Source organism: Rhipicephalus microplus, chromosome 5, assembly GCF_043290135.1.
Source record: "Rhipicephalus microplus isolate Deutch F79 chromosome 5, USDA_Rmic, whole genome shotgun sequence".
In the NCBI taxonomy this organism is placed as follows: domain Eukaryota; kingdom Metazoa; phylum Arthropoda; class Arachnida; order Ixodida; family Ixodidae; genus Rhipicephalus; species Rhipicephalus microplus.
In genome coordinates, this window is record NC_134704.1 from 175,976,456 (window position 1) to 175,990,973 (window position 14,518).

General features: G+C 46.0%; 1 protein-coding gene and 1 long non-coding RNA gene across 3 annotated transcripts in view; both read right to left on the reverse strand.

The window, feature by feature from the left end:
- Positions 1-14,518, reverse strand: part of LOC119174110 (NADPH oxidase 4) — a 261,285-nt gene that overhangs the window by 208,847 nt on the left and 37,920 nt on the right. The window lies entirely within an intron of this gene.
- On the reverse strand, positions 11,351-13,225 carry LOC142818028 (uncharacterized). Its single transcript, XR_012895491.1, has 2 exons — positions 12,979-13,225; positions 11,351-11,857 (listed from the first exon to the last, which is right to left on the reverse strand). It is a non-coding gene; the product is annotated as an uncharacterized LOC142818028 (long non-coding RNA).

Here is a 14,518-nt window from a genome sequence, read left to right on the forward strand (position 1 = left end):
CCTTTCAGGTAAAACAGCACATTGGCCAGCATAAGAGTCGGATCATACCGGTTGAGAGCACTGGTGCGTTCGTAGTCGGCTATCCAGTCGTCGACATCAACTTGGTCCGTACCGCAGAACGTTCCAGGATGCTTCGGATGCGTCAGCACGTACGTGGGTGGGGGTGGGGCCAGTGGAGGCGTTGCCGTGGATGGTGCGGGCGTCGCCGAGGCCGATGGAGAGGTGGCCGTGGGATCAGTCCCGTGTTCCATCACGGAAACTCCGATTTGACGACCACTGCGGAGCTCCGTTGTATGGCGCTTCGTTACCCAGCACTCCCACCAATTTGTTACGGAGCTCGCAAACACACGGAAGAGAGAAATGAGCGTATTTCCTATATTTACATGCCAAAGTGACGCTTCAGAGCTGCCAGTCTCTCGCGCGGCGAGTCCACTTCTTTTTCATCGAACTGTTGTCCACGACGGTAGAGCCATGCCCACTGCCTCGTAATAATATCAAGCCATCGGAAACTTGACAATGAAGGCAAGCAGCAGCCGCATATACTAGCGAACCACTCGCTTCTTTGAATACGAACCAACTTCGCCTTGGCCGGTTTATCGAACGAGAACGTATTAGGAGCATTTTGACGGGCTTATTTGAAAATTAACAACGCCTGCCGAGATACTGTGAATGAAAAACAAATTTGAAGTAATCACATATCAAGTATTCTTCTTTCAGTTTTACTCGGTATATCTTCGTCTGCAATTACGTATTAGAAAATTTTAGTCCCAATAGAGCTTGTAACGTAATTCATTGCATACGTCAGTATAAACGCATACAAATAAACGCAGATATGTCAAGTGAAACATACCACCTAGATTAATATATTCGAATGCAGGACCACTTTTGACAATATTATTTTCTTGTTTCTTTAAGAACCATACAGCCAAACAGTTTGTTCCGAACGTGGTCATGTAACCAAGTTATGACATTAACTCTGTATTTCTTATCTAATGATAATAATTTTAGTAAAGATTTGGTGTGTTGAAACCACGATTTCATTATAAGACACACCGTAGTGGAGGGCTCATGGAATTTCCACCACCTGGGGTTCTTTAACGTGCGCCCATATCTGAGCACCCGGAAATACAGCATTTTTCGCCTCCATCGAAAATGCAGCTGCCACAGCTGGGACTGGATCCCACAATCCGCGGGCCGCAACGATACTGTAAATGAAGCGAATGTGTATAGCACGCGAAAACAGAATAACTGTTTTGTAAGGATAATATTATTAACAAAAAGTGCGTACTTGGCTTATACGACAGCCAGAGATCAAGTGACATTCATGAAGAAAAGGGGAACGAAAACGTGAACAAACTCATCCCTCACTTTGCCATGGCGTGCTATGCTGTCATTGTTTGGCGAATGATAAAATAAAGAAATGCAGTTGAGATATGGTCGTTTTGGTCGTCTCCATACTTGGCACCCACGTAAGCGCAATGCGCGACATTAAGTTCTGCTCATTGTCGCTAATTCTGTCTTTACAGAAGCAGAGAAGTCTGCGTGGATAATAATGGATTGATTTGTGGGATTTAACGTCCCAACACCACCAATTGATTATGAGAGACACCGTGGTAGAAGGCTCCGGAAATTTCGACCACCTGGGGTTCTTTAACGTGCAGCCAAATCTGAGCACACGGGCCTACAGCGTTTCTGCCTTCATAGGAAATTCAGCCGCCGCAAGAGCGACATGAGAAGCCAAATAATAAGACGGAACGCGCATGCGCCTTTGCAGCACATGCCTCGTCATGTCTCGTCACTAGTTGGCGTGTCGATGCACTCTGCCACGCAATCCCGTGGTCTGCGCACTTTTAATCGCACTTGTACGTATCTGTGCAACTTGCAATGAATCTAGTGGCTAAGGTACTCGGCTGCTAACCTTGCGGGTCAGTAGCCGAGTACCTTAGCCACTAGACCACCGTGGTGGGGCAATTCTGCGTGAATGGGAGAGAATGTAAGGTGTAGACAGCGTCAAGATCTCCTAGAAGTGGCCGAACTGATCACCGCGACTCTACGTACACAACGTAAGGCTGATTTTAACATCTCATTGACATTAACAACGGCCTACTATCACTTAAAGCCGAAGAACATACGCCACCAAACTTTGCTGCACCATGGCGTCGTGACAGCTCCCGTTACATTGAAGAGACGCAGACCCGCAACGCACCATCTATCAAAGCTCTTAAAAGACATGCTGGCGTCGAGTACGTGATCTCTGGTTCACCATGAGTGCCTGCAGTTGTTGTTTTCTAGATTCGCAGTTCATGCTGCAATGCTCATGGTAATTCGCCATGTTGAAAATGCATCCCCACTCAAACAAACGTACGTTCAAGCTGCGCTTCTATCCACTAACAAGCAGCCCCGCCGCGGTGGTCTAGTGGCTAAGCTACTCGGCTGCTTACCCGCAGGTCGTGGGATCAAATGCCGGCTGCGGCGGCTGTACTTTCAAAGGAGGCGGGAATGCTGTAGGCCTTATGCTCAGAATAGGGTACACGTTAAAGAACCACAGGTGATCCATATTTCCGGAACCCTCCACTAGCGCGTCTCTCATAATCATATGGTGCTTTCGGGACGTTAAACCCCACATATATATCAATTATCGACTAACAAGCAAATCTCTTATTTTCAATGTACCAAACTAAACTATTATACCCAGGTCCTGACAATGACACCCAGTGGAAGCAATGCCCTCCCCCTACTCGTTTTCTTTGTTTTCGTAGGAAAACTTTTTATCTTCATGACGTCTACCTTTATAGAACGTCAGTTCGACTTAATTTCCACACGGCCTTGTTACTAAGATATATGAAAATATTAAGGTTATATCCTCTGTCGAAGCGCGGAACATATTCTCGAGTTTGCTCATTTAACTTCAAGGTATCGCTTATGCTTTCCCACATCACTTCCATAAATAATGTCTTCATTCATTGATTATAACCCAATCTGAGAAGACAGGCGAAATAGCACGTATGCTCTTAATTTGTTCTTCCTCATCTGTAGCATCTTAAATGTATTTTAGAGCGATGTGGTGAATAATACATCAGAGATGTGCCAGGAAGTACACAATTAAGACGGTCATTGCGAATATACCTGGAGGAATGCAGGAGCTACGCAAGGACGCCGTCAATAAAGGTGTCCCGCACAAGAAGTGCGTGTTATATGTGGCACATAAACCAAAAGATGAGCAAGGCGCATTGAATGCGTTTTCGCTCTTTGAGTTCAATATGCGCACACACGCTTCACCTTGGTCTTGACACAATACCCAGAGAGAGGAAAGCGCAGCTCGTCCCATGTAGGTCGTGATCAACTTGCGCTGCCCAGCGTGAAAAACGGAACTCCACGTATCCATTCTGCCGAGGTCAGGACTTGAGTACGAATATACAAAAAGCTGAAGCGTTCGGGTAGCATGTCAGAGTAGCCTTGGCGAAGGTGCTCGAATTGAAATTTAGAACAGCCTTCATGAAGCAGAGGCGTGAGCGAAGCTAAGGGGCTCGCGAGCTAAAGCAGCGGACCGATAACATCTATAAAGTGAGCGTCAGTATGCCTCCGCGCGTTGCGACCCGTTCAAGGGTACTACTACACGAGCAGTCCGTCGCTAGAGAAAACCGTTGTCAGAGTCGTACACGTGGTCATACAAGGAGCTTGCAGCTTTTCAGAGGCCTGTGTCGGCGGTGTTTACGTGCACCTAGGAGACTGCAGTAATTTGGCGGTAGGCGACAACCGCCGTCGCATGTAGATGACAGGCCACTGCGTCTTCCCACTCATTGGCGCCTGCGTTGTCCTTCCAGACGCAACGTTTCCACTCGTGCCGCCGATAGTTCCTGCACTGCGCAACAATGAGCCCCATGTGTAGATAGGCTCACGGACTGAAAAAAAAGGGCGTTTTCAGCCAATATTGTTATTATTCGTGTCCTTCTGTTGTTTCGTTGGCCCAGTACGATTGTGCATACGTGTGAGAGAGCCTACGACGCACAAGGTTCGACTACTTTATGATTTAACCACGCGCTTTTAAGCCTGGCGCTTTGAAGCTCAGCTCCATATATTACAATTATTGATGGATTAATTTCTAGGGTTTAACGTCCCAAAACCACCATATGATTATGAGAGACGCCGTAGTGGAGGGCTCCGGAAATTTCGACCACCTGGGGTTCTTTAACGTGCACCCAAATCTGAGCACACGGGCCTACAACATTTCCGCCTCCATCGGAAATGCAGCCGCCGCCGCCGGGATTTGATCCCGCGACCTGCGGGTCAGCAGCCGGGTACCTTAGCCACTAGACTACTGCGGCGGGGCTATATTACAATTATGTCTGGTGAGTGTCACCGAAGCAAGAAAACTGCTGCTTCACATTTATTATCAGAACGAGACAGCATGATCGGTCTCCGTGCGCAATTTTTTGTCATTCACCTACCAGGATTCACATCAATTAGTCACTTTAACCGTGCCACGAAAGAAGGCACATCTGTGCGTCGAACACGTAGCATTTGCCGTGTGAAACTTTTTCATGGTGCATGCCGACTGCAAGTGCTATTGCGAAACACCTACATCTTCATAATTGCTCCATGGTGAGAATCTGTGAATAGGCCACTACAAGCACACATGAAAACACGCGCAGCTACACTCTCTATCAATGCTGTTGCCCTAAAGGACTATTATTATGCTGAAACGTTAGTGAAGCCCACGCATCGTGGAACTGAGAACTTGGAAGGCCCGACCGGTCGTCGCTGGTGTGTCAGGGCAAAGATGGAAAACGCTCGAGTATAGAGGAAGACAAAAGGGAAGATACCACGATCACTAACGAGAGGACAATTTCTTGAAAGTCGGTGCTGATTTTCTGTTCCGTCATTTGGTCGTAGCGTGCTGAAAAAAATTTAAATCATGACGATCAAGCCCGTAGAGAGGAATGTTTTTCTTCGGAAAGGGGGGGGGGGGGGGCGTTGTGGGGAGAGCGCTGCACTTGCTGAAGCACTTGAGAATCAGGAAAAAAAAAACACTTAATATTTTTTTTTCTAGTTCAACGTTCCCCTCCACCCAAATTTCGTAAGGGAAATGAGCGGGTCGGGATGGTGCACGCTTCTAGTATACAGAAAACCATGCGTGGTGTTCTATCAGGATAGGAAGACGTTTGTTGGGTTACCCCTGGAACAAGTGAACCCGGTGCTGCACATTAAATGCGCGAACACAGACCACTAAATGCGACGAACTCCATTGAATAAAAAATAAGCCTTGACAAACCTGGTGGTAACAGTTTTTTCCGGTGTGGTAAACGATGACATCAGTCAATAGAGTGACGTTTCAAAGGCGGTAACACTTGTTCAGCGCTTTCAATAAGCCATCGCGTTCAAGCACTGCGACTCGTGGCTTCGTATCAAATTAGTCTGCTGCTGACCCGCTTCCAGCGTAAGATTTCGTCGAAATGTTATAAACAGTTTGATGTTATCTTGGGGCTTGCCAGAATGGACTGTAAAGCTCACTGCGACCCCACCTTCGATGTTCATTTGCGGAGTGGCCCTGCGACCTTCGATAAGCTTGCCGGTAAGAGCGAGAGCAGGCGCTCGCAAAGCCCGCATGCATGAGCATTCACTGGCAAACGCAATCAAAGCACGCAGACAGTCAAAGATTAGAACCAGCGACTTGCTTAGCCCTAAGTGAGGTGGCAAAGCGCTTCAAGTTCACAAAGTTTCGCGCAAGGTTTCAGCGTCCTGGTTAGGAACGGGTTTCACTGCAGCTGCAATGCCATTCCGCCCCTATTTATCACTGCGCAATAACGGTCACGGCTGATCGCAGCATCTTAGATTAAAACGGTGGACAAGTTCCAGCGACAGAGAAGTTTCGCACTTCGCCCCCCCCCCTCCTTTTTTTTCAAATATTGGACTTCACTGGTCCGCAGAGGAGATTGCTGGCTGCTGCCGTCCGTACCACTCTAAGGAGACGTGTTTAGTCAGCAAAATTTGCTTAGTCTTACACTGTGCACAACGTTTCACCTTTCGAGAATCGTTTTTCAGCCGAATGTGTTAACCACTCCGTAAAACCATTGGGCAGATCCCACGTACCTTGGAAATCGACGTAATGCGAGGCATGCGGAGGGAAGGTGACGGTGTTGTATTTTTTTAATAAGTGACCGCTCATGAAATCAGACTAAATATACGTATAAATGTTTCATGCAGAGACACATGAAGAATTTCATAATAGTATGTAACCAACTTTTTCGCACTTGCGCAACGATTCCAACAGGAAGATCAGTATTAGCAACACCAGAAGCGATAAGATGATATGAAGCGCTGGTGCTCGCGAGGATGGTAGTCGTCAACAGTAGTATAAATCCACTCCACCGCACGACACCAACTACCGCTGACGTTCACCCGACGTGGTCTCTGTATCAAAAAAGTACATATTAAGCTACATAAAATCAAATAGCCAGCACTGCAACCACTACTGATGTTTCACGAACATTGCGGCCTAGTCATAAGTTACTCCGCCACGGTGGTCTAGTGGCTAAGGTACTCGGCTGCTGACCCCCAGGTCGCGGAATCGAATCCCGGCTGCGGCGGCTACATTTCCGATGGAGGCGGAAATGTTGTAGGCCCGTGTGCTCAGATTGGGTGCATCTCAAAGAACCCCTGGTGGTCAAAATTTTTGGAGCCCTCCACCACGGCGTCTCTCATAATCAATTGGTGGTTTTGGGACGTTAAACCCCGCATATCAATCATACGTTAGTCATAACTGTGGCGCATACCCGCTTCAGGCATAATTCCTTACCGTCGTCAGCCACTGCATGAACAATCGGCAACAAACTCCTCGCAATAGTTTAACGGATACTACGCTTCTGAAAAGAATGACGAAAAATAGCAGAGTGAATGCCGACCTACTGCTTTAAAATTTTTATTAATATTGCCGTAGTGGGCATCAAGCAAGTCTGCTTGCAGGAGTTACTCAAAGAGTGTTCGGAAAAGGCTCGGAAAGGCCGCTCTTCTAGATTTCGCTGCGACTGTGCTTTCGCTGCGACTGCGCAGGCCTGGAATGTTTTTATTGCCATGGCAATTAAACGGATACTGTCGGCTGAATTTTGCCGCCGGCGTTGGCGTAAGCGTCGACGTTGGTTTTGCCGTCACTCACCGTATATGGAGACGTATCTATATACAAAAAATGCAAGAAATAAAAAAACTCAAAAAAAAACTGCGGCGCACGGAATCGAACGCAGGACCTCTGCTTCTTGGAGGCGAAGCGTTAATCACTAAGCCACCGAGGCACACGTCATTCTCCACTCAAACGGTAAACTATATCTACCACACCGCTGCTGACAAGCATTTCGGGAAAAAACGTGCTTTATGCCTTACCAACAAGATGGCGCAATGAGCGTGCGTCGCCACATCATGTGGCGGAGCGCGCGCTCTGATCTCCCACGCGTACTTTGGAACGCTTAGAAAAGGGGAGCGACGCTCCCTCGCGCGCCCCAACTTTGTGCTCGCGCCCCCTTATCTCGCGTTGGGGAGGAGGGGAGAATCATTCGTCTTGGCGGGCCTCGGGCTTTACCTGGAACGACTCTGTTGTAGTTATCGGGTCCACAAAGGTCACTGCAATCATTGCAGTCTTCGTTTGCGAAAAGCGGGCGCTTTTCTGACACAGCTAAATAACAACTGAGGCGCTTATTCTGATGACGTTCAGAATAAGTGTGCATTCGCACATGTGAGTACGTTTTGTGCGTCATTTCTGCGTGAGAAACGCTGGACACGTTTCGATCTGCTTGCCATTCTACGCGTGAAATTACAATTTATTGCTATCGTGTTCATTGCTTCGCCTTCGCGGCAAAGATGTGACTTTTTACCGACACCGTTGTGGTGTGATTTGGTGCTACGATTGCCACTTCATGTGTCCCTCCAAACTTAAGTCATTCTCACAGTCCTCCACTACCACTTTTTTCGCTGACCAGATAAGACGGCCAGTACGCTTTCTCACTTTATTAAACTAACCCGTCTATGCTGCTAAATTTATAACTTTTATCGTGACATAGAATTTAGGAAGCCAGCATATTGTTAAATTAACAGCAGTCAATTGAATACGGCCTGCAACCTTCTAGACTTCTTAGAGTTATCTTTTGGACATGTATATAGAAGCATTGTTCAACCGAGCAGAAAAAATAACATTTCCCTTGTATATTCTATGTGCTGCTGTTTTTTTTTTATGGTGGTGTCTTGTGTTCTGTATCATGTGTCACGCCATCATGGCTCTTACTGGTTCCCCGAATTTCACAAGACATGGCCCACTGCCAACACATTCTTTACTACAGGACATGACAAATGGTTCACGTGCATGCCTGCTTCGCACTCTGTTGTTCTTTGCTCGTTCAGTTGCCCGTAAACAATCAGCGGCGGCTATGCATTCATGGTACGCTACACAGGTGACGTTTATTATGAAACCAATGAAGATAAGTGGCAGCTAGCTGCTTCTTTGGGCGCAAGTAGTCCAAGCCCAGTCGTGCCACGCCTCGTTTTTGAACCTGTCAGTGAACTACTTGGCTAGAACACCCTTAGGGGGAAGCATTGCTTGTGTATATTAGCCCTGCCTCGCGCAAAGCATGTCGCCGCCAGGGCTGTCCAGCGCACACAAAGTGCAGGCACCCCAGCGATGTAAATAGCAGCGAGCTCACCCAGCCGTCTATAAAAACAAGTTATTCGGAGTTTTTTTTTTTTTTGCCCGCTAGGAGCACAGCGATGCAATGAACGTAAAGCGAGCCACATACGGAGCAAAGGGTCTAAACACCGCTCCTTGCTCGCATGCTGGCAAGGTAGGGCCGCGTTTCGGGGAAACTGCACTCAAGACGAACTTGAAGCGTCCCTCATGAACAGCGCGAGCTGGCCTCTTCTATTCTCTCCTTCGTCACCTTGCGAGTGGAAAGCGGCGCCACAATAACAGGGGCGACTAACGATATACCGAATTGCCTGTCGTCTACTAGTTGTATAAAGAGAGATTTGACTTTCGTTTTTAGACAACCTATGGAATATATTAACGCTTTTCCAACTTTTGCTTATGGACAATCTACACAAAAATACAAATAAACAAAAAGAATAACATACGTGTCCTGAAGTTTTGTTTACGAAACAATCCTAAAAATAAAATGAGACAAAAAGCACCATGCGATTTGTAGACGTTTTTTCTAAAGCTCGCCAACAGCTTTTGTTCAGAGAAAATAACAGATCTACATAAATATATTTTAACTACAAGAAGTGTTCAGGCAATCTGTGGACTGTCTAGATCTATTTTTGTAAGCGCAGAAGGCGCGACACAGTGTGTGAGACGTGAGGGGAATCAGCAATACATGCATGCGCGATAACACGTGGTCAAAACAGACGGGACACTTTTGTGCCCGAGCCACGTACTCCGCAACGGGAAACTAGAACGGGGCGCCGCCAAGTCAGGTTGGCAATAGCTAAACTATATACGCGCTGCACAGATAAGTCTTCATTGCGGACAGTGCGTGGTGTGCCGAACAGAGCTGCCTGACAGCCATTCTCATGACAGAAAGCAGTGCTTTAGAAAGTGAAGGCTTAGTTCGCTCTGTTCTTCGAAGCACTTGTATTTGAAACAGACTAAATTTGACATTTATATAATGCGCCATATTTAGAACTGAACTTCATAGGTCTTGTTGAAAAATCGTTTTCGGAGCCTTAGAAAATACTGGTTGCATTAAAACAGATAGGTACCTTGAAGTTCATTCATCTTTCCATATTATCTCGACCGCTAAGCAGGAGAGGGAATGTGCAGAAGGCCGTGCGAAAACGTGGAGTAAAGGTATCTTTAGTAACATTGGAGACAAAAAGAAAGGCACGAAGTCCAGTGTTTAAGGACGAGAGCATCTCGCTGGCTACTATGTGCGCCGCGGTGGCTCTAGAAAGCTCGGCTGCCGACGGAAAGATCGCGGCTTCGATCCGAAGGCCGTGGGTTCGGAATAGTATAAAAGCCCGTCTATTGTGCGATCTCAATGCACGTTAAAAAACACCAGATGGTCGGAATTCCCGCAGCCCTGCACTGCGGCGCCTCCCATAATAATATCGCAGTTTGGGGACAATAAAACCCTGATTGTATTATTTTGCTGGTCACTATGCGAAGTGGACGATTGTTCCCGTTCGTGTTCTCTACCGCGTAGTATAGTTAGGTAACTATGCTTTGCGACAAAAGGAGAGAAGAGACATGGCAAAATGAGTGCGAGAGAGGAGTGATCGCCGAGAAAGACGCACTGAAATCGAGCGCGGACGCACATGCACACAAGACGCGATCACGTCAAATGTGCTCATTCACACTGCACTGTAAATTGTCACGGGTATCATGAATACACGAAAAGAGAGAAGCGAGTATATTTAGAATATTTACGAGCAGCTGTGACACCCAAAAGCTGCCAGCATCTCACGCGGCGAGTTCGCTTCTTTTTCATCGATTCCTCTGCCACGGCAGGATGATGCCCACTGCCTCGTAACAATATGTATGCGACCGAAAAAAGAAGCAATGCAGGACAAAAGAAGGGTAGTACTTGCAACTGTGCACAAACAAAACAGAAAAAATCACTTCTCAAGCACTCGATGCTGATGGTTAACCAAAGAAGCTGACCCGTGTGGTCCTAATATTTATTAGCAGTTTACTCACGGCTGTATATTAATATTTTTTTTACTTTTTGTTAGTAATAGTAATATCCGGGGCCTTAGGTACTAAAACCATGATATGCTTATGTGATACGACGCAGTGGACGGCTGCGGAAGTTTATACCATCTGGTGTTCCTTACTGTGCACTCTCATCGTGTACGGTGCACGGGCCTCGAAGAATTTCGCTTCCAATGAAATGGGACGGTCGCGATCCAGACGACGGCCTTCGGGCCAGTATGTAGCCGTGCACCGTACACTCTAAGCCAAAACGGAGCAACAGGGGTATAGGGGTTGCTCCTTTCAGGGAGCAATTGCATTGCCACTCCCATTACTCTCCTAAAAGGAGTAACTGCAGAGGGAGGAACCGTTGCTCTCCTTTCAGTTCCTCCTTTGGGGGATGAACAGTTACTCCCTCCAGTTCCTCCCTGCAGACCAACAGTTACTCCCTGCCGACCAACCCTTACTCCCACCAGTTGCTCTTCTAAGAGCAACAGTTACTCTTTACCGTTCCTCCCACGTGTTTGCAGTTACTCTCTGAAAACCAACTGCACATGCTTCCAGTTACTCCTTGGGGGAATGAGTATTTATCTCGAGTATGCTTGTCACACGCTTAACACATGACGAGAGCTCCTTGGAAGAGCACTGCTTGGGTGTTTCTAACACAAAAAGTGGACAATATTGAAAGGAAAATAAATGCTTTATTGTTCTTTTTATGAGGCGACGTGTGACCACACGTAAAAGTAGACTTCGCCACACCACAGCCAGCACTAAACAAACACCATAATACATCAAAGGTTTTCTGTGTCATCCGTGGAAAAACAATCTTGAATTTCTAGCATAGGGCAGTCTGTGTCATCATTGGTGAGAGAAGGGCAACTTCTCCAATTCTGAAGAACTCAAGTTTCGCAGCTGGTGTTTCCATCAGGCTAGCGCAGCAGAACGTCACCGCAGGCATATGTGAAGCATCTCATTGCTGCAAGAAAAAAAATAGAAGTGTGAGGTTAAACATGCCAGAATCAATTCATAACAATGAGTCACACACACTGAAGCAGCGCTTACATTCTAGGATGTCTACTGCAAAACTAAATGTGAAAAAAAGGAAGGTTCGGCCAAACGTTACTTGGCAAGCCATATAAATGCTGATGTGGTAGACGCTCTTCACATGATGTCTCGGACAGCAATATTCTGGAAGAAAATGTGCAGCACCTCAACAAGGCATATTTGTAAAGATACCCTTAGGTTCAGTTAACTTGTTTCCTATACACAGCTGAGTTACATTTCTATGAGCCCAGTCACCAATGGGCATTCTAAATGAGGTCATGTGTGTGGCAAATAACACGTACTGTCCGCTCATGTTAAAATACTTATTTAGCTCGTGCACATAGTTGCTCTCGATTCTACTGTTCTATCATACGCTGCTGCGTCTTGAATTGTGCAATACCTGTAGGCACAAGCCAAGCATGCAAAGCCTGCTTGAAAGCAACCATTTGCAGAGGCTACATGATAATCTTCAGTATATTTCTTTGTACCTGACGCAAACGGCTGGACAAAATTATAGACAAATAAATGTAGACCGTGCTACCTTCAAAAAATGCTTTAAATTTAGAAAACTAGGGTGCATTTGTTCACTCGGTTGACGAGTCACAGCCACGAGATATGTAAACGAAGCAATATATCTTAAGGCATGCACAGATATTCTGATTCTTTGTTTGACAGTGTCACAGATAGCTTGCCAATACATATATATTTGAGAGCAACAAGATGTGAAGCTTTTATTAGTTCAACGTCTTGTTGGTTCACAGCCAAACAGGTTACTGCTTGTTAGACAAATTGGAATAAGCACATCATGGTTTCCAAAAAAAAAAAAGCATTATTAGAAGTTAGCTCCCGGTGTGAATGTCTGCCTATTTATTTTGTACTGCCTTCTACATGTGCCACAAAGACATTTGTTGAGGATGTGCTACCAGTCAAGCCATGATCGCATACTTGGTAAATGTGATGGAAATACAAACTTTAGAAACACTGCCACCTCTAGTAAGAGCATAACACTTCAGTATCTTGGACTAGCAAAGAGGTGCACAAGAAAGTTAAGCCCACTCTTGCGGAACTTTGAACGCGAATATTTCAGAGTGGGGAAGGTCAACATGCTGTGGCACTTTTAAACCCACGAAACATCTGCAGAAAACAGGGTAAAGGCAAGTCAAGAAACGCTGTTATGAAGGCCTGCGCATGGACAGCTTTGTGAATCTAGGCCCAAGTGTTATGCTTTGTGCAAGCCAAAATCCATGTAAATAGGGAAAGCATACTTTTAGGAGTACCAGCGTAAACAAATCTTGGCAGTTGGCTTTTTAGTACAAACAGCAATTCCTGCAATGAAAACATAAACATTTTATCTTAACGGTAACAGTGTGAGCACACACACGGGCCAGCGGAGCCATGTCGAATTGTCAGTGCCAGTGTAACCATGTGGCATAATGAACTATTCTCTGGCCACACATGCACAGTTTGCCCCTAAAAAGCGATGCTTTCATATACGTAGTGCAAAAAGTCTGCACTTACCAAAATTCACTTGCTTTCTTACTTTAGCATCGTTGGGAGCATCTTTATCTGCAGTATAACCAAATTTGTGTCATACCCCTGAAAAAAAATTAAAAGACATGCATCAAATATTGTTTCATTTGGTAGCAGTGAAGCCAGGTTAAGAACAGCCAAGTGGGAATCAGCCGAATTATGTGCATGCGGCAAATCCCAAACGGCGTTATTGAGGTTGTCGAAATTTTCGTCGATTGGTATTAACGTCGATATGTGACTTCAACGGCATGCCAAGTTTTCACAGCGCATAAAGATTTCATGATGCAGAATAATGACAGCGCTAACGAGAACATACAGCATTTATGATTGTCTTTTACAATATTCAGTTTTGCTAAGGTTTTACATCACTAAAGAAATCTGAAAGATTTGGGTCATTCCTCCTCCAATTGTTCTGTCAATATGTAAACTGCTCGCTTGATGGTGCGCTTATAAAATAGTACGTTCAGCACAGAGGTGAAGCAAGTGACGCAGTGATGTGGGCAGATTTTTTTTTTAGGCGTGCGGGGAGGGGGGTCCGCTTATCTGAATAGGCCGGGCAAGCGAATATGGTCGTCAATTTGGGCTCCCTACGCCCGGCCTAAAAAAATTCTGTGCGCAACCGCCTCGCTATGCCAGTGAAGTGATGCGACAATGATTTGTTCACTTACTGATTTACATACACTTTACATCTCTAAAAAATGCGGCCCAAGGCCCCAACACTAAGCCGTTAACATTACATAAAGCCAATGGTAGAAAAGTGCCAGTATGAATGCAGCTACAACCCCGCCCCAATGTTTTTTCAAGCGAGTTAGTGTTGCGGAAATGAACTTTTAACTGCAAAATTACACTGGCACTGCAGTGGTGACAGGGGAAGCAAGAGGGTATGCAGGCGGTAATAGAGGTAATTTAGTCCGATACGTTTAGCAATGGATACGGTGAATAAGAGCAAATCATTTCTCTTTCAATAGCGCAACCACTCAACAATGTATTGTAAGAGCAATAAATGTTGCTGGAAATGCCACTCACCCGCACGCTGATGCATGCTCGGTCCTTTGTCCGACGAGCGAACAGGCTTGCAGATAGCTGAAGACGTGTTTACGATGTGTTTGTTCCCCCCAGCAGCAAAATCCACAACTACTTCGCGCTCCATAAAGATAAATATACACTAACCTTCATCACGAATAAGCAGAAACGCAAATCTGCGGCACACACACACGATCAAAACATAGCTCACAAGCTCGCCCGTCCATGTGCTCGCCAACCACAGATCATATG